Source organism: Panthera onca, chromosome E2, assembly GCF_046562875.1.
Source record: "Panthera onca isolate mPanOnc1 chromosome E2, mPanOnc1 haplotype 2, whole genome shotgun sequence".
Taxonomy (NCBI): domain Eukaryota; kingdom Metazoa; phylum Chordata; class Mammalia; order Carnivora; family Felidae; genus Panthera; species Panthera onca.
Genome location: NC_138353.1, coordinates 41,434,144 through 41,454,213, shown reverse-complemented (window position 1 = coordinate 41,454,213; position 20,070 = coordinate 41,434,144). Strand labels below are relative to the sequence as shown.

Sequence of the window (20,070 nt, the reverse complement as noted above, 5' to 3'; positions counted from 1 at the left end):
ACATTAGGTCATAAAAGCATTCCAGTATTTGATGAATTTTCTGTGAAATGCCAACATTTAATGAGTTTCCTCTGAAAGTTTTGAAACGCTTTTAATGTCCTACTGAAAGCATTTTGTAAAAGAAGTACACTTAGATCTATAGTCTCCATACTTCAGTTAGCCCTTATGGTGGCCACATGCACTACACCCAGATCTTAAGAACCTTCCTTGTACATCATGCAGAAGGGAGCAGATCTGCCTGCAATATAGTGGGAACCACTTCAGGACGCTGAGCAAGGAGAGAAACATTCCTCCTTTCCCTCTTTTCCCTCTTTGGCATGGAGTAGAGGCCAGATCGCAGAGAAGTGTGATTTAGATGTCTTTGGATGAGTTTGGAAGGTTGGGATACGTTGAATGGAGAGATGGAACAGAATTAAAAGCTGCTATGCATGGAGCATCAGAGTTGATGGAACTTTTAGATTCTTCGATAGGAGAAGTGAGGAAGAGAAGGGAGTCAGGTGAAGCTCCGTGTTTGTTCTTGACCTTCTTAGAGAAATATCTTGGAAAATGGTCTGTACAGCTAGTGGAAGGTAAAGGAGCAGAGACTACAAGTATAGACAGTGCTTTGAAGGAGCATGTCTGTGTGAGGGAGCTGGAGGGAGGTAGAGGGTCAAGGGAGATTTTCCTTTTGTTTTTGAGGTATGGGAAGTCCAAGCATATTTATATGCTGATGGAAGGAGTCTTTGCTGGGGGGTCACCTGGCAGGGCAGAATACAGAAGTGATAACTGATGGGCAAGACTCCTGAGCGGTACATGGTACAGAGGAAGGAAGAAGCACACTCATCTTCCTCTGAGGAAGAGGATGTGGTAGGAAGAAAGGGAAAGCATTACAAATTTGCGGGTAATGAAACAAAACAGAGAGTTTATATGTAATCCCTCTCTGATCAACCTGAAGTAGGAAGCAAGGTGCTCTTCTGTGAGACAGGGGAACGAAGTGGGGCTGGGGCTTGGGAGAATGTAGCAGGTCAACTTAGAACAATGGAGGTGAGTTGCCTGAGGCCCAAGGGGTGTTAAGGCTGCAGCTGGGATGGGACCCGGCATAGGGCGTCACTGGGTCATTATCCCCGGCATAAAATGGGAACTGATAGGGCAGCAGCAGAAGCAGATGGCTGCTTTGCCCCGTGGTTCTACTTATGGGAAGTATGGCTGGGGAGCTATAGAGCAAGGAACCAGAGAATTAATGAAATGATGGTTTAGAGCCATGGGATTAAGAGAAGCCTGGAACAGGGAGCTGATATGCATAGAGAACTCAAAGAGTGGGATACCATGATAAGGTCAGACAAAAGATGGTAGATGGTTAAAAGAGCTGAGAATACCTAGGCTGTGGTCAGATGTTAGATTTTTAAGATTTCAAAGCCAGAAACTTTCTGGGTGGTGACCATAAGATCCAGGGTCTGGCAGCTGATGGGGAGGTAAAAATGGTCACTAACATTACACTAAATACAACCCTAAATGCTTTAGGTGGCTTTTCCCATTTAATCTCATGGAAATTCTTACTTTACAGGGAAGAGACTGAGGCAGAGAGGGAAGAAACAGATTGGTGAAGGAGCCACAAATGAGCCATTGTTCGAGGCTGGGACGTGAAGGTAGGGGGTCTTTTCCATTCTCAGCCGCTTTTCACACCACCATGATAGCAGTTGGCTGAGTCAGCTCTGCACATTAATGTCCCTCAGGATGATGGCGGTGGTTGGGTGGAGAGGAAGAGGGTAAAACAGGAATTGAATCTTCCATGAAACATTGGCCTATACCCACATGACAGCTGTAGTATCTCTCTGCCCTCGTTGGGTCCACCACCTTCCCATATGGGCCAAGTCAGCTAGCTCTGTGCCTCAAAGGCTGATAAGCTTCATCCTGGGCACATTTGTCATGTTTCTGGCTCCGTGGCTGGCTACTGGAAGCTGGTCTTGGCAGTGGATTCAAGTCCCAGCCATTAGTGGTGGAAACTGGAGAATTGGAGGGATCAACCTTGGAACGTCACTACTGTCCCAGGAGGGAGAGTCACCCACAAGAAAAGTGCTGTTAAGCAGGATTGTGCATTGATGGGGGAGAGTGAGTGGCCTCTGTGTTCCTCACCACATTCCTTCATCAGACCCCGACGTATAGTGTCCGTGGGGCCATGTTTTCAAGGGGGTGTTAGTGCCACAGGCACCTTTCAAATTGTGTGGTTGCTTTCCTCAGAATAACCATCCTAGATGCACTCGCGGTCTGGATCCAGGCGAGTGTTCTTTGTGAATACTCTGGTTGTTCACTACGTTTGTCCATTTATGCCTCTTGGTTGCTTTAAAAATCTTGTAATTTACATCCTTTTTCCTCTCTGTTTATCCCATCACAAAGAGGATAGCATGGCATGGTAGAAATGTCTGGATTTGCCTGTTTATTCAGCCCCTGTTAATTGGATTCTTCAACAGACACAGAAATGTGTTTGGGAGACAGGTGGGCTTGGATTTAATCCTCGTCGTGTGCTATCTGTGCAGGCAGGTGGCACATCAGATCATATTTTGGATGTCACCAATGAGTGGTTTTTAACCTGTAAATGATAGGGGCATTCTGTGACCATGAGGGAATGTATTATACTCTTGGATCCAATGCTCAGTTTGTTTTTCTGTACAATGGGGCTTTTGTATCAACTTGGCCCAGTGTTTATGAGAAATCAGTAAGAGAATATTGTTGAGAGTCCAGTGCAGTGCCTGGCATATGGCTTCATCCCAATCTGTTGATTCCTCCTCCTTCAAATCGCATACTTATTTTAAGTGACAGTGAAATGCCATTTCCCTGGATATAAAAAAAAATAAAACAAAACAAAACAAACCCCGCATTCCCTACTGGCCACTGCTCTGCAACCAGTATGTCTGAATCATCCAGGCCTGTTCTGCGCTGACAGCTTCCATTTCAGGACTTCTGGACCTGGAATAAGGTCATCGGGTCTGGCGGGGCCCATTCTCGCTTTGGCTTTGTGGGAAGTCACTGTTCTGCCTTAGCCTTGCTGGGTGTTTCAGCTTGGATATTCTGTCATCCGGCTTCACGTCCTGTCTCTTCTCACACATGTTGTGCCATTTGTTCAAACATAAGAAACGCTGTGATTCTGTGAAAAGAGCAAAGCATTTCGAGCTTTGCCACCTGGGGTCGGCTCCTGGCTTTCAACCTTTCTAAGTGTCTATTAAGAGCAACTCCACACAGTGCTTATGAAGTCCAGTGACATAAGGCATGTGAAAATTCCATGAAAAATGTGAGAAGCTAGATGGATATTCGTTACAGTTTTATTTATTATTATCCTTTAATTTATATACCAACACCTACCTTTTGAGGCTGGGCTGCAAGAATGTCACAGATGGTTTGTTAAAATATCATTAATATGTCAGGCAATTAATAGAGAACGGGAGTACAGTTTACTCCATGTTTATGCATTAGTTATTTACCTTTAATGTTAAGCAGTATTTGTTGGTCTGGTCTGTTGGGCTATGGAGAGGGAAGTTTTGAGAATCTATTTTCAGGGGTTTTTTTTTTCTTTTTTTTTAGTAGCTTAAAAGGTCCATGCATCATCCTCAATGACTTTAATGGAGATTAAGTGAACGAAGTTCACAATATTGTCAATGGTAATTAAAAAAACAACTTCAGATCTGTCAGACTCATTGTGTTAGGAATGGTAAGAAAAGTCAGTGATCTGGCTTCGGAGCTGAACATGATAATCACCCCAGGTTCCCCTTCTGCTTTGTGTCTGTGCCACCCACAATGCTTATCCTGCGCACTCTACCCTTACTGTATCCTCTTCTCCAGAATGTGTCATGGCTCCCTATTGCCTGATGGGTCCTTCAGAGTCCTGATTGTGCCATCTCTGACAATACTGTCCTGCTTTTTCCCATTTGTAATCTGTGTTCCGGTGTTTCCAAGATTTACTGTCACCTTGATTGTTAATTTTTGTAAGAGCACACCTGAGGGTGGAGAGGGGGCAGAGTGGTACCATTGTGATGTTCCGTGACCGTTCTCCTGGAACCTTAGTGCTAGCCCCACTTTCTGCCCCTCTTATGAACCTGCTTTTGGTCACTGCACGCGTCACCGTATCTATCCTTTAGTCTGTGAGCAAGCTGGAGCAGATTTGACCCCGTATAATCACATAGCTCCCACCATGGTGCCCACACAGAACATACCTTCACAGAGTTCCCCAAATGCATTAATATCGGGCTCTCCTGGGTCTTCAGAAGCCCTGGTGTTGAGTCAGGAAAATTCCCCAGTGTTGGTCACCTAGATTACCCTCCGCAGCATACATGAAGTAGGTCTAGAGCATGAGGGCAAGGGTGGGAAAGGCCTGTTTGGAATGGTGTGCCAGTGTTCCCCTGCTGTACCAAGTTACTACAAAGTGAGTGGCTCAAAACAACACATTTATTATCTTACAGTTCAGGAGGCAAGAAGGCCCACTGGGCTAAAATCAGGAGGGCTGCATTCATTTCTGGAAGCTCTAGTGGGTAGCCCTTTTCCCTGCTTTTTCCGGCTTCTAGAGACTGTCCACTTTCCTCAGCCCACGGTCCCCTTCCTCCAGCTTCAGAGTCAGCAACGTTGCACCCTCTGACCATTCTTCTGTCTTCCTCCACACCCACACTGGTGTCTGATCTACTGAGAAAAATAGAAGCCACGGTCATTACACAATCCTTGCCAAATCACTCAACGCACCAACTATCAGCCAGACACTCAAACGACACACATTTACAGATGCATGCTACACACCCACTAGAGATCCTGAGACAACTGTCTCTCATCGCGGGGCAAGGGAGATAAGGTCCTAATGAGGCAGGTCACTGTGAGGAAGTCTTCAGAGAGGGGTGAGCACATTAGCTGACTCTTGAAGGAGACACAGGTCATATAAAGGTGCCCATGGGGCAAAGTAGGGAGAGCTTTTCTGGCAGAAGGCACAGCCTGTGCAAAGCATAGAGGTTTAGACCAGCATGGCATGTTCCAGAGTCAGCCAGTAGCTCTTTTTACAAAAAAATGTTTTTTTCATCTTGGAGCTCGTGGAGGCCTACTGGGATCATGACTTCTAAAATGCCAATTTTGTCTCCAAGGCTGTGGCCCAAGGCCATTTTTTTTTTTTTTTTTCTGATTGTAAGCAAGGTCTTCTAAACCAGAGGGAGCATGTAGCTCTTCTCAAAAATGAAAGTGTTTATGCCTGAGATAAAACTGAATTTTATGTAGGCAAGACGTGTATTTCCATGTACAGGAAAAGTGACCCCTGGCAGCAAACTAACGTCCAAGCAATCCAGGGAAAGGTAACTTGCTTCCATGGAACAGCAGCATGGTTTCTGCTAAATTCTGAAGCAACCTTCCCGCTGAGGCCATTAGACACTGAATCCATATGATGTTGTATCTCTTAGGGATTTAACTTGTTTGAAAGTAAGTGAATAAGATTCAGGGGGAAAAAAAGCAGCTGTTTGATGTGACTTGACTAGAGATGGTGGGGAGAATGGCTGATAGTGGGGAAATGATAAGAGGTAGGTAGGTGTTACAGGCACATTGTGTCTCCTCAAAATTCATGTCAAAGTCGTAACTCCCAGTATCTCAGAATGTGACTGTATTTGAAGATAAGTTTTTGGAAGAGATAATGAAGTTAAAATAAGGTCATTAGGGGGGCACCTGGGTGACTGAGTCAGTTGATTTTGGCTCAGATCATGATCTTATGGTTTGTGAGTTTGAGCCCCGCACTGTCAGCGTGGAACCTACTTGGGATTCTCTCTCTCTTCCTCTCTCTCTCTCAGCCCCTTCCACACACATTCTCTCTCTCTCAAAATAAAATAAACTTAAAACAATAATAAATAAGGTCATTTAGGATAGGCCCTAAATCCAACGTGACTCCTGTCCTTGTAAGAGGAGGGTAGGACACAGACACCGGCACACAAGGAAGACCATGTGAGGATACAGGGAGAAGATGACCATCTACAAACTAAAAAAGGACACCAGTCCTTCTGGCACCTTGATCTCAGACTTTCAAGCCTCCAGAACTGTGAGAAAATACATTTCTATTGTTTAGGACACCAGTCTGTGGTGCTTTGTTATGGCAGCCCTAGAAAACTAATATAGTAGGTCATAAAAGAATATAAAAATCATTGGATGCCATACGTACTGGATGCTGTGATGTATCACTTAGATCTCCTTTCAAGTCTGATGGCCTTATTCCTCCAGTTGCTGCAAATGCTGTGGGCAAGACAGCCCTCAGCTATCAGCTTGTTTTAGGAATGTGCCTTGGATTGAGTTGCCTTGTCTGAGGACATGACCCTTTCCCCAGGGTAGTCTGCATCCAAGACTTGTTGACGTGTGTGTTTTAAGGCTTGGTCACTTTGCCCTACTTGGTTCACCTCTGAAAAGTCCTCTGGGTTCAGAACTTCTCTTGGGGTTGAATGAAGGGCTGAATTAGAGGCTTCTTTTCAGTCTTGCTCCCTTTCCATCCCTTCCCTTCCATATGGATTGATCCCAAGACTGCTTCTTAATACATTCCTGTATGCTAACCTTTGTCTCAGGGTCTTCTTCTGGAAGAATTCAACCTGTGACATCATAATAAAGAAATTGGACTTTCTCCTGAAAGCATTGGGGAGTTATTGAGGCATTACATTTGGATTTGTAGTGTGGCTGGTTTGAAGGCTAAAGTAATGAGGGTCAAACTGATGCAGGTAGACCAGTTAGACAGATAGAAGCTTCTCCTGGGAGTGGGGAGGCTCAAAGCCATTCCAGTACATGGATTGCATTGTCCTGGCTTGACTGGCATTTATTTCTTGCTCAGAACTTTGAAGGAAGCTCAAGTCTGGTCTGTTTTCCAAGATGTGAGAGTCAATCAAGATGGGCTTAATGTTTTGGCATGTCCTCAGGGATGTAGAGATGAATCGGAGGATAAGATATGCACGTTCTCCTTACAAGCTGCAAGGGTCTCATGAGCTCAGTTGACTGGACGTAAGCTCTCACACACCAGCGCTAGCTACCTGTGGCTCTTGCCTCACACCATGCCGCGACCTGACCCCAAACAGTTGCTAACGCAGTTTCTTCTGACTGAACTAGATTCGCTCTTGCTCCGTGACCTTTATTTACTTTATTCATCACTAAAGTCTCTGTTCTGCACCTATTCTGAAAGGAACTTTTACTGATGACTCCCTTAGGCTGGGTTAGGTATCTTTTTACTGTATTTTTCTAATATTTCTTTTTATTCAACCACTAGATAGTCAACTCCAGGACAATAGAAACTATGTCTTCTTAGGGATTTGGAGCAAAAGAAGCCCTGCACTCTTCTTCCCAAAATTTGACCATTAAAAATATATACACAAGGTACTGATTGCTGAATGGGGATCCCTTTATCTACTTTAACAGCGGTTGTTCAACACCCAGTAGTCATCAAACCTAGAGACTCTAGTAAACTATGTAGGAGCTTGTGGCTTAAACCTGGGGCCAAGTGGTATCTCCTACTTGCTACCCTATGTTTAAACTTGAGGACCTGAAAACTTGAACAAATCCCAAGAAAAAAAAAGCATGACTTGTAGACTCCAAACTCTCAACTTTGTGAAATAGAACTATATGCCTGCCTGCATCAACCATAAAAGTTAAGAGTGGGGTAAAGGAGAGAGAGAAGGAAAATGGTGAGTCTGTCCCCTGAGAGGGGTCCTGCCCTGCTGGGTTCACAACAGAGTGATAGGAAGGAGAAGGAGAATGTATGGCACTAGAGCCTGGATGGCAAAGGGAAATGAAAGAAGGGTTGCCTGCCTTTGGGACAGTATCCCTGCCCACTAGGCAAATGCAGCTCATTGAATCTAAGCTGGCCAATTGGATTAGACATTCTCCTTGCACAAGAAGGGAGGAGTGAGAAGGTAGGAGGACCAGAGTTCCCTCTAAGGCATTTCCCTACGTGAGGAAGGTGGATGGAAATGTAGCCTTTAGGAGGTGAAGTGGAAACATGGGGGAAAGTATACATAAGACTTTCATCCAAGCATCTTGACCTTTGTGTCCCCAGAAACCAGTACGAGTGTGGCCCAAAGTAGATATCTGTTAATGCTTATGGACAGAATGGGAGAATGCCTAAGAAGTGACAGTCGCTGACAGATTTGTGGCTATGCATCTTTCCCCATTTCTCTAAGTCCCTAATTAATGTCCTTGGCCTGAGTGGTATTATAAATGTAGCTCATTCTTAACTTTGCAGGCTTGTCTCTGAGTTCCCCCTCAGAATCTCTTGCAACCTCATCTTTAGTCACGTATGTCATGAAGATGTTTGTTACTTAAAATGAGCTCCTGCCATGTGGGCACTTGGAAATGGCCAGAAGTGGGAACTAGAAGCCTGACCCTGCTGCTATCACAGGCAGTTAGGAGCTCCTTGTCAGTGTGATGGAGGGAACTCTCTTTGGGGCCAAGAAGTCCTTGTTATCTGACAAGGATTGACACGGTAGAGAAGGTGAATATAGGGAATAGATGGAAATCAATGGTAGGTGGGTGCAGAGGCATGGCTGCCTGTGTTCCATCCACTTATGGCAGAATGGAAACAGAATGAATCTCCCGAGTAAGGACTGGGAAGAGACTGACCAGGGATTATGGCCCCCTAAAAGCAGATGAGGATTCAGGACCGAACTCTAGTCTCAGTTGAGACCTAGAAGTGCTGGACAGGGAAGTGGGGGCAGTGCCCCACATGCTCCTGACACGGGAGGGGTTGACCCATGCACACAGTGATGAGGAGGGGGCTGTTGGCAGGCAGTGTCCCTTCTTGGAATCCACATTATGTGGCCAGTTCATATGTTGGTTACTCTGAGTTGCTGACTTGGGTGTGAAGCATGTGCTGGTTCTACACCTTGGCGGAGCTAGACTAGCTCTTTACTACACTGTGGTAGGTGCTATCATGTGCTTCTGAAGTTCCCTTCAATGAGGGTTTACTTCCCTGGGTGCTGGAGGACTGTTGGCAGACAACCTTGACATCTGTCCCCTCTTTTGGTGCAGAAAGCCACCCACCTAAGATCGATCCCCCTCTGTCAGGTGGCCAATCTAATTAAATTGTTGATGTGGAAGTGTGAAGTATTTTAGCTCCACTAGAAACAATGCTGAAGGGTCAATTCTAACTCTAGAGCTTTCTGCAAGGTTAGTCAAAACTACCATTGGGTTTGCAGTACGACTGAATGTCTCGCTCTGCTACTGACCTCGGTTCTCATCCCTTCCCCAGGTTTTGATCTGCAGGGCACTCCTAATAAATATCTGACATGCTCAACATCTCAACACTTTATTCCTGGGCAATTAGGCCTGTGACTCTTCCCTCTGTATTGTTCTCTCTGATCTGGTTTGGGAAGAGCCAGGAGTGAGTTTAGGTTGAGCACAAAAGGGCAGGTGTGGGAGTGGTAGGAGAAAAGGGCCCGGGTTTACACAACATTGGATCTAGAGACCCTCAACAGAATTTATTCAAGGCCTGGTTGATGGTGCCAGTGACATCTTATACTGGTAATGTTCACAAGAGATGCTCTTATGTGGAAAAGGGCGATGGTGGTTACCCAGAAGCAGATGGCTGATGTTATCTGGACAGAGAGAACTGGGGGACCCTGGGCTTGATCTCAGGAAACAATAAGATTGCCCATGAGTTAACAGATATTTTTAGAATGCTTCTTTGTTGAAGTTTGGAAAGTTTTACAACTGATTCTGAAAATTGAAAATGTAATTGTCATGGTTATACCCATTATGTAGCCTCAAATGTGCCAGTGTGGATTTGAGTCAAAGAGTCCCTGGAAAGGAGGGAGGCAGACCGGAGAAAATTCTATGAGTCCTACTTGAAGTCTCATTGCCTGGCTCTGTCTTGGGTAAATTCCTCTCCTCTGAGTTCACGAATCTGTGTAATGGAAAGAAAAATCCCTATTTCTCATATTTGTCATGGAAACTGAAAAAAAAATCTCCCTTCTCCTGCCTCTATCCCACAGAGCCTCTGGAAAGTTATATTCCTTATGTATTAATTTCTTATGAATAAGTAATTCTTTGAGCATGTCCTTTTTGCCACGTACTCTGCTGAGAAGTGGAAAAATAGAAAACAGAACAGAAAAACATGGGCCAACCCTTGAATAGCTCTCAGTTTCCCGTGGGGGGCAGACCCAGAAATGGTTTATGATTAGGTAACTGAAGAATGTGTGTGAAAGGCTTAGGCGCACAGCCACCCCTTCCCCATGAAGGTCCCGGTAAGGGGTGTGCATAGCATACATACAAGGGAAGCAAACAAAAGGCCCCAGATAACACAGTTATGTTCACTGGGCAGAGAAGACCTAGGAAGGCAGACTGAGCCCTGTTGACTTCCCCCATTTCCTCACATACCAAGGATTCACATAAAAGCAAGTCTGGAAGTCTCCATCGTCCCAGGGTCTCCCATGCCCAAAGCCAAGTTCTCAGATTTCTCCCTCTCTGGACACAAGGTGCATAGAGAGAATTACAAACCAGTTATGGCTGCCAGAAGTTGAAGAAAGCAGAGCCTTGGGACAGGCGACTGAAATCCTGGGTAGGTCCCAGGTCACTAAGGACGACAGTGATATCTGTAGTTTCTTACTTGTCCTGAGAACGAGTGGTCTGAACTTGCACGTTCATCAAAATGACCAGGGGAGCTTTAAGGGAGGTGGCTCCATGGTCTAGTGTCTGGACAGTGGTTCTCAGTTGGGTAGGGGGCAGTAAGAAATGGTTGGCAGGGCCACAGGAGAGTCAGGGCTCTGGGCTTTTCAATTCTAGTGTGCAGACTCCGGAGACTGTTGGGTTTGGATGTCACACACTAGCCTGCCGAGTCCGTTGGAATCAGGTAGACTAAGGTTGCTGGTGGTGGAGACTCCTGGAAGCCAAGAAGGAATACAGACTTTTCGTGAGAGGCCAGCATCATTCCCAAGTCCTTACATTGCCTTGGCTCTGGGGGTACTAGGCCAAACGAGAAGAACATTCAAATTTTTAAACAGACCTAGTAATGAGGAATCACTTTCTCCAGAAATCACTGGTCCCATTCTGGGGTCATTCCGACTGTTAGAAAGTTGTTCCCCATCCCATGCCTTCCACTCATTGGTTCCTGTTCTATCCCTCAGCATTGGTGGAATGAGCCAGAATCTGTGATGCTTGAGGCCTATTTTAGCTGAAATTAGTAATCAATAAAATCTACGGTCAATAGGCACAAGGCAAAATAAATAGTCACATGAAGGTGACCAATCCTAATTTAATGAGAGTGATCCATCACTTCAAGCAAAGTGCCATTGGCCCCAGATATTGGAATCAGATCCTTCAACAGAGGGATGCGGTCGCCTGGGGAGGGGGAGAATGGGAATGAATGTGGGACTTCAGCTTAGTTCTTCCGCTGCCCCTGCACATGAAAATTGGGCCACTCAGCAGCGAAGCTGTCACTGAGCAACATTTATAGGTTATACTTGTGTGGAAAAATGATTGACATAAATATATTTAATGTCTAAAAACACAAGCACTGATTATTCCGTGAAGAAAGTATTAGGAAACTCATTAAGAACTGTGTTTTTGTGCCTCTATTGGCCTAAGCATCACAATTAGCCTCCACACCCACACAAAATGCAGATACAGTTGTAAAATGAATTTTGAAAATTGGGTCCCTCAAGCTTTCTGGTTCCCATGCCAACTGTGTATGTTTTGTGTCACTTGGATCTTGATTGCATGAAAAATACTTCTTGTTCTAGCACTTCCATCACTTCCTGAGACACGTGGCTGACACTTTGTACTTTATATGTGAAAAATAAGGCTGTATTGTTTCAGCCACTTTTGCGGGGTGTTTTGTCACTTATAGCAGAGAGCATCCGTGCCTTTCCAGGCAGTTCCTGCCTTTTGTGGGACCTTCTTCTCAGCAGATCTTTCCTGTCTTGTTCAAGGTCTCAGCCTGAGAGCCCACTTAAACTCTTTGTCATCCCACCTCCTCCCAAGCCACCACACCTCCCCTTTTCCCCCCAAACTTGTCAAGTTGACCTGCGTGCTTGTATCCCTGACTTCCTAATACCTTGTCCTCTCTTCTTGTGGAATGGGACTCCCATCCCACCACTGGAACCTCTCTTGAAAGTCATTAGAAAGGTCCAAGTTGCCAAGCCCCGTGAACCCATTTCAGCCCCCCTAACCTGGGGCCCTTCACTTTCCCTCTGTCCCCCAAACTTTCTCCTCTGCGGTACTCATGAATGCTTCCGATGGTGCACCACACCTGAGCTCTGGCTGCCTTGCTCCTTCACTAGCTTAAAAGTTCATTCCCTCCGAGCATCTTTGGTCCTCTTCCTCTCTTTCTCTGCGGCGTTTCCTTGGGTGATCACATCTCCGGGTTTCAAGGAAGACCTCCATGCGGCTGGTCCTGCCATCTCCATGGCGGGCCCTCACCTTTAGAACCAGGGGTCTCACAGTCCAGCATCCTGACCTACACGTCCAGATGCACCTCGACTACAGTATGTTTGAAACGAAACTCTTTGAATTCTCTCATGAGGCTACTTTTGTTAGGGCATGAAACGTGGCTTTCACCTGGTTTCTGGGGCCAGGTCTATGACATGTATCTCCGTTTTACTACCAAATCCCTTCACCATGCCAGAGCCGTGTTACTGGTCCCACCGTGTCAGAGCAAGGCAGACGGTAGGCTGCCTCCGTGCAGAAATAGAGCTTCACGTGGGGTAGACAGAGCCTGTGGTGACTCCCATGGCCCCGAGGAGTTGGAGCTGCAGGCCACCGGGCAGGGAGAAGAGGTGGAGGGAGAGCTTGCAAACCAGCAAGCTCTGAACCTTGACTTCTTCACTGTATGTGTCCCCTCTCAGAGTGCAGAGTCTATGCAGACAAGGAAGTTTTCTTTGCTTCACTGCTTGTTCTGGGGCACCCGGAACAGTGCCTGATGAGGACACAATAAGCATTTGCAGAATCAATGTATTGAATTGATAAAATATATTCCCAGCAGATTCAAATATAGAAGTGAATGCCCACAACTTGAACTTTTTGGATGGTTAATTTCTATTTAGTTGAAGGTGTTCTATTTGAGCCCTTTGATCCTGGAAAGTCACTGAAGTAAGTACCAGGAATGAAGGCGAGGCTCATGGCTTCTTCAACGAGGACATTCCTGAACAGTCTCTGGCCAGATAATAATAGAAAACCCTCCAAATAATGCATGTTGAGTGTGAATACTAACTAGGCGGCCATCATCAGGAACTTTGTTTATAAATCTGAACAACTTCTTTTTTTTTTTTTTTAATACAAAGAGAAGGTGAGAAAGCCTTGCAACCTGTAGAGACACAGGATCAGAGACTTACACAGCCACATGAGTCACTTGACATCCTGAAGTCACTCCTGGCTTGTCTTCCCTTTCCAGAATTGCATTTGTGTCTGTTTTGGAGAAGATGGTTTTTGTGGGAAAAGTGTAAGTCCAGTGGCACATGAGATACCTCGATGTTGCTCATCCTTGCTGGTGGGGAGCAGTGTTGAGAACACAGGCAGCAGGAAAGGCATTCAATGGCCATGAGCAAGGAGCTGCTGTCCATCTCAGATAGAAATGAGCCCCCTTGGGTTTGGGGCTCTTCGAGAGCTTTCGGGGAATGCTATCTTGTTCTTCCCACTCAGGCCCCAGAGTCTCCATGGAACCAGCCTCACTTGGTGCTTTATAGTATTCTCTGAAGATTTTCCTTTTCTTGTGAAAACACAGGGACTGGCTGAGGTTGCCTGGACTGCCCCCTGCCCCAGCCCCAGGCATGTTCTTAATAGAGGTTTCTAGGTCACCGTAAGCCCACAGTGACAGGTGACTGCAGAGTAGTTCTGATCTCCCTTCTGATCCTTCTTCACAGGGCAATTGGTAAAACCTTTAGGCAGTTATGGTTCTGGAGGAAAGCTCTTGTCTGGACTGCTCACGTCCTTTTCCTTGTTCGAGCCTCTTTTCATCCCATGATTCTCCTCTTCCCTACGTTCATGTTGGAACATCACTTTTCTTGTCTTGGCTAGATTTTCTGTTTGTGATTACACAAACAAAAGAAAAAAACCCCACCAAAACCCAAAACAAACAGAACGTCTGTCTTTACTGTGTCCAATAAACAATTTCAAGGCTGTTTGTTAGTAGACACCTCAAAAGGCAGTGTTGTACCTACTTCCATGTCTATTTGCCTCACTGATGAATGGGAGTAACTGTCTTCCCACAGCCTTGCTGGCTTTGAATATTAGTATTTTTAATTAGTTTTTGCCAAATTAAAGGATAATCATTACTGGTTCTGTTCTGTTTCTTCTGTTGTCTGAAGGACTGAGCAACTTTTTATATGTTGATTGGTGGTTTGCATTCCTGCCTTTGGGATTTGTCTTTAACCTCTTTGAATTGATGGCTTTTGTTTTCCTAGACGATTTCATAAGCCTAACTGGCCAACAGTCAGACTCGTGTTTGTGTATTTGTGCTGCATGGCAACTGCATACTGTTCTCTTCTCATTCAGCATGTACAGAATTCATCCCGCACTGAGAGCTCACCAGGAGTGTGCAGATGGGGTACCGTCTATTATTTCATTCATGCATATGCATGTATTCCTATACACATATATCTACATGTATATATTCAATTTAAAGTGTGTGTCAAACTTTAATGGGGAAGATTAGGAGCTATAGCTTTAGCACGAGTATTCTCAAATTGAGCCAGTATGAGAGCTATTTTTACAGTTGCTTTATAAACCCCTGAAAATTAGCGTCCGGATTCAGGATCACAAAATGCACGGGTCTTTAGTGGTGGCCAGTGGTGTCCTTCTAATTGTGTGCTGGAAACCCTTCGGTATCTGTGCCCTCAGGCAGCCACTCCCTGTCCGATGAAAGGGCAAGAACCAGAGCCGTGCTGTTTAACTGATGTGCTCTTGCCTGTTTGTTTGAAATCCACAAAGCTGTATTTCTGTCACTTCCGGAAGCGGTGGGTTTTCTCAGCTAAAAACCGAACACGTGACAGGCGCTCTTTTCTTACACCGACGTTTGCATCTATTTCTGGGCAGGGCCGGGGACCCTGAGGGAGCAGCCAGGGCTCCCAGCTACCGGCCTCCTGGAAGTGCTACCTGGGTTTCCTAGGAAGCCAGCAGAGCCAGCGGGCTTACGAGGTGCAGGTGCGTGACGTGTGGTGGTAACACTGCTGTGCATCTCCTGCCGCGGAGGCGGGACACTGGGGGGGAGGGAAACGCAAGTCCCTTTTACGGTGAAGATGCCTTGTTCGCTAAGCCAAGTTTGTGAAGTGCTCACGGGGTTGGGGTTTAATGTTGGAATACGCCATGGATCTCCTCCTTCCGGCCGACCCTCTCGCCCACCCACTTCCGTCCACTCTCACCCTTCTGCTCGCTCTCTTGCTCTTCCTCTTCCTTCCCTCACTTGTTCTTCTCTCCTGCTGCTCCCTCTTTTGTCTCAGGAAGCAGTGGTGCTGGCTGCCACAGACCAAGCTTACGTGCCTCTGGCTGATGTCTGGCCGCAGGGTCACACACGTCCGTCAGAAGCCCTGTCCCCATTATGGGTTTAGAATTTCTCTCTAGCCAGCACACTTGACTTTCACCGTCTGCTCTCTGTTCTACCTCTTTGGGCCTGTCCCTAACTTAATCCGCGGGCATGCCACCCCCCAAGCCCCTCCATCCTAGGATTCTGGCATCCGCCCACTGGTGAGGGACTTTGTCTCAAGCTGTCCTTCTAGGCGAGACACCTGTCGGTCCTCTCTCTGGCTAGCAGAGCTCGCTGTTGCTCTCTTGTGTTCTGTGCACACCAGTAGGTCCAGCTTATTCACTGGTCCAGATGCTCAAACTCTTGGCTTCTGTCCTATGGGACCCATGCCGGGTCGGCCGCTCCCTTAGCTTTCCCTACAAGACAAGGAGGTTAGTAACCGTGTACCTTTAGAAGGAGGAAGGTGATATCCAGGTGGGGAACATTGACTGAACATGCCTTCCTGTGTATTTACTACATGCCGGTGCTGGGCTAGGGGCCGGGGTGTCTCTCTGAACTGGTCAGACTGTGCCTGGAGTTGGGCTCGGCTCGAGGGCCTGAGCGGAGCGGCCGAGAGGGTGGCCACGTCATGGGAGACACTTGTAAGCAGAGGCAGGCAGCTGTTTCCCGTGGCTGTGTTGTAGATGACAGCGCAGGCCTGTTGAGCTGCATGTGCAGTCGGTGCTTGCTGGGCTGGGAAGCCAAAGAGCCATGTCATGAGATAAACGGTGGAAGGGCTGGTATCACTCAGCCTGTGAGAAAGAAGGGCTGAGGGCATGTTACGTAGTACTGGGAGCACTGTCCTATCGATGTGTTTCCTGTGATCCCAAGGGCATGAGCTGGGATAAAGGGGAGGGGCAGCAACGGGGCTGTAGATTTCCGTTCCGTATCAGGAAGCTACAGTTATTTGATGGGGAGATGGACCGAGTCTTGGGATGATGAACTCCTTGAGACTAGACATGTTCAAGTGAAAGATACCACGTGACTTCCTGACAGTGATATGTGGCAGAGAATTCTTTTGCAGCCAGAGTCATGCAATCATTACTAATTGGACACCTATTGTATGCAGGGACTGTATCAGGCTCTGTGAATGGAGAGACGGTGAAGCCCTTCTAGAGCCCAAGAAGCTCTAGCAGGTTCCTTAGTCTGGGCATCACTGTTAAATAGAAAAGATATCCATGATGCCTGTTGTGTAGCTGGGGAAACTGAGGTCAGGAAGGTGAAGAGTCTTTCTCTGGGGACACCCGGCATTGAATGCCCTTGGTGGCCAGGCCCATGTGAAGGGCTTACTTGCCTCTTCTCCTTCCGTCTACACATCATACTGGGACGAGGATACAAGCACGAGGGCTTCCATCTGGTATCAACCCCGCCCACCGGCCTCCTGATCTAGTCTCTTCCCGTTATCCCAGTTCACAGACTCCAACTGCGGATGTGTGGGCGTCGAGTGCTGGAGACTCGGAAGCTCAGGACAGGGAGAAAACAAGAGATAAGGGGTAGGTGGAGGCTGATCGGGAAGGAAACAAACGCTTTCTGAGCCGCTGTAGGCCAGGCAGAGCTTTCTGCATGACATCGGATTCGGTATGGACAAGATCTGTGAGAGTGAGGTGTTTTCACTGCCGTTTTATAAACGTTAAGACTTTGGCTCAGAGAGGTTAAGTAACTGGGTTACTGTCACACAGGGAGCGAGCGCTGGGGCCTGGACACTTCTTCACCACCGTTACCACAACCACTGCTGGTCTCACTGTTGCCACCAGTACGGGTGCTACTGCCATGACCACTGTTGTCCTGTTTGCTGCTGCAGTCACTGCGACTCTGCTAGGCTTACTGCCATGGTTACTAGGCCCACTGCTGTGATTACTGGTATTACCCGTGCCTCAGGCTATTTGCTTCTCCGCCTTCCGGTGATAAAGTCTTCAGTTACTGGGTGTGTACTCAGTGTAAGATCCTGGACTAAGCCTCTTCCGTTCTATCTTGTTTACTTCTTCACAATTCACTGAGATTGAAGATGGCCTTTACCTAAAAGCTAATGGTTTGCCCCGAGTTGTGGGCTAAGTACAGGCATCCCTGATCCCCAAGATAAGAACAGGAGGTGGAAACCGGTGAACTAGGAACTAGCTTCCGTGGGTCATAAAGCACACTCCTGTGTTTCTCTTAAGTTTGGGATTAAAAAAAAAAGTTCATCCTGTTTTTACTGGATTTTCCACTTAGATTGGTCTCTCCAGAATTCAGGTCAGGTAGGATCTCCTAAAAGAAGAAACAATGCTCCCATCAGGTAGCAGGACTTTGCTGAGTTTTGTGTGCCCGCCCCCTAGGACAGATGCTCGGAGATCCCCTCTCCCTAGTTCTCACGCTGGGAGGGAAATGCTGCGGCCCTCTTCCTACAGATCTGGAAGGATTCCTATAGGCTCCGGAGGCTTGGAGGTTTGTCTGAGGTCCTGCCTCCGCAGGAAGGGGGCTGGTGTGGGATGGGAACTGGGTCCTTCCAGATCTGCATCTCTGGCCCCTCCCATTCCCACATGGGGCTTCTGCCGCAGAATTAAAATGTAAATCAAAAGATAATTGGCTTTGTGTGCACAGTTTAGATAAGATTTACTTTTGAAGAATGACTTTGTGTTCTAACCCAGCAGGCCCAGCTCCGCGCACTTAATAACGGCCGGGGAGCGGGGCCATAAATATTGCAAACGATGCGGCTTGAACGAAACGCCCTATGAACCGTAATAAAACCCCCCGTGATTAATTCCCGAACGCGCTCTGTTCATATTAGACCTGCAGTGGCTTCCCTGATGAGATCAATACAGCGTGGCGGAGTGATCCTAATAGAAGTGTTATAATCTTTTAATCTTCGGGAAAATGCCAAGTTCTCGAATCAGTCACCAGGCCGCCTGCTTTATTTTCTTGGTGCAACCTTGAAGGCAGTTGTTTTCCCTGAAATGAAGATACATTAGAGTCTTTTCAAGGATTTATCAATAATAGGACTGGGTCCCTCTTTGCAGGGCCCACAGCTAAAAGGCACATTTGTATGCGGCGAGCCAGAACTGGCCGCCGTGACCTTTGCTGCCAACTGCTATTTTCCCAGCAGACAAATGCCTCTGGAGAGTGACTGGTGAGGACAGATATTCACGGGAGGGAGATGGAGAAGCGAGACGGGGAGAGAAATAACACCGCCAGCAAATAACCTAGGGAGGGTTTTAGGAAGCCAGGCATGTCCCCTGTTTAGGACTCTGGTGGCAGAAATGGCCTTCATGGCCCTGAGCAGGCAGCTGTCTCCTTCTCCGCAGGTCTCCCGGGACCAAGCACGGTGGAGCCGGCTGCGAGCCTCCGTGGAAAATGAAATGTCACTGCCCTGTAGGGAGTGTCCAGGCAAGAAGGAAGGAAGACAAGTATCCCTTAGGCTTGTGCCTCTGGGAGGTGCTGGACCTTCAGACCAAAGGGGACAGGGCGGCTTGAATGGGGGTTGATGTCATCGTGGTGACCGCTCCCCGGGGAGGTGGCCGTAAGTAGGTCACACCTGTCGTGGGTGAAAATGAACCGACGCATCAGTGACAATGCCGGGAAGGGTGTCAAGGGTACGGGCGCCACCCTTGCACGTGTCCTGCGTTCTGATGGAGGTGCTGCACAGGCCCCACAGACGGCCCCAAAGAAAGGCCGCAGAGCTGCTGGGAAGGAGGAGGAGTCCTCGCTATCTTTCTTCTTCCTCCCCTTAAAGAAGCATACACATCTCCTTGTCGCAGTCTTCGAGGAGCCTTGGGCATCACCCAGTCTCATCCTTATCTTGTGCAGAAAGGGACACCAAGGTCACAGTGATGAAATGACAGAGCAGTGGGGCTCACAACTGGTTATCTAGAGGGCTGCATCTCCTGGGCTTTTGCTGAAGGCTCTACCTCAGCTTGTTCCAAGCTGTCACTCAGGGACCCGGGCTCCTTCTTTTGGGGGCTTCTGAGTCCAGCCAGCAGACAAGTGAAGGGGGGGTGTGGAGGACCTTGTGGGGAAATATGAGGACCAAGCAGTATGTATGAGACCTATATGCGTCTTTTCCAATTTCATCGGACTGCGTTCTGGAGCCACATAAAAGCCATGTGCTGGGAAGTGTCATCCACCTGTGTGCCACAGAAGGAGGGGTCATGGAGCTTGTAAACCACTAGCTTATCATGGCTGCAGCATCCTCATTTATTAAAATAGGTGTACAGACTAATCCCTTATTGGGGCACGGTGGGGACTATAAGGAAATGAAAGGTATAAGAGCTTCTGACGAATAATGGGTGATAAATTAATGTCATTGCTACTCCTTTGGTTTTGCCAGTCCCTGCTCTCATGGACTGGAGACTTGAACCCAAGTCTGAGCCTCCTCCCCTCCCCCCTAATTGCAAGGTGCTAGACTCCTGGTGGCTGGGCTGTGTCCTTTGGTGGGATAAAGATGAAATACTTTCTAAATTCTGACCTGGCATTTAAGATGGCCTTGTCTCGTTTGCCCAGCTCACTGGACGCTGTCAGTGAGACTTTCCACCTGCCTGCTGGCCCTTCTCTCCTGTCCCTGCCTCCTTCCATTTACTTCCCTCATTACCCTGAGGTGGGCCTGTGATTTGAGCCCAACAGGTAATACATGGTTCCTTCGCTTCAGC

General features: G+C 47.3%; 1 long non-coding RNA gene across 2 annotated transcripts in view; it reads left to right on the top strand.

Annotated features, from left to right (window-relative positions):
• LOC132690317 (uncharacterized) overlaps positions 1-20,070 on the top strand; it is an 809,984-nt gene that overhangs the window by 409,528 nt on the left and 380,386 nt on the right. For both annotated transcript variants that reach the window (XR_013552500.2, XR_009615340.3), the window contains one exon: positions 1,544-1,625. This is a non-coding gene — a long non-coding RNA (uncharacterized LOC132690317). The remainder of the gene's footprint in view (positions 1-1,543; positions 1,626-20,070) is intronic.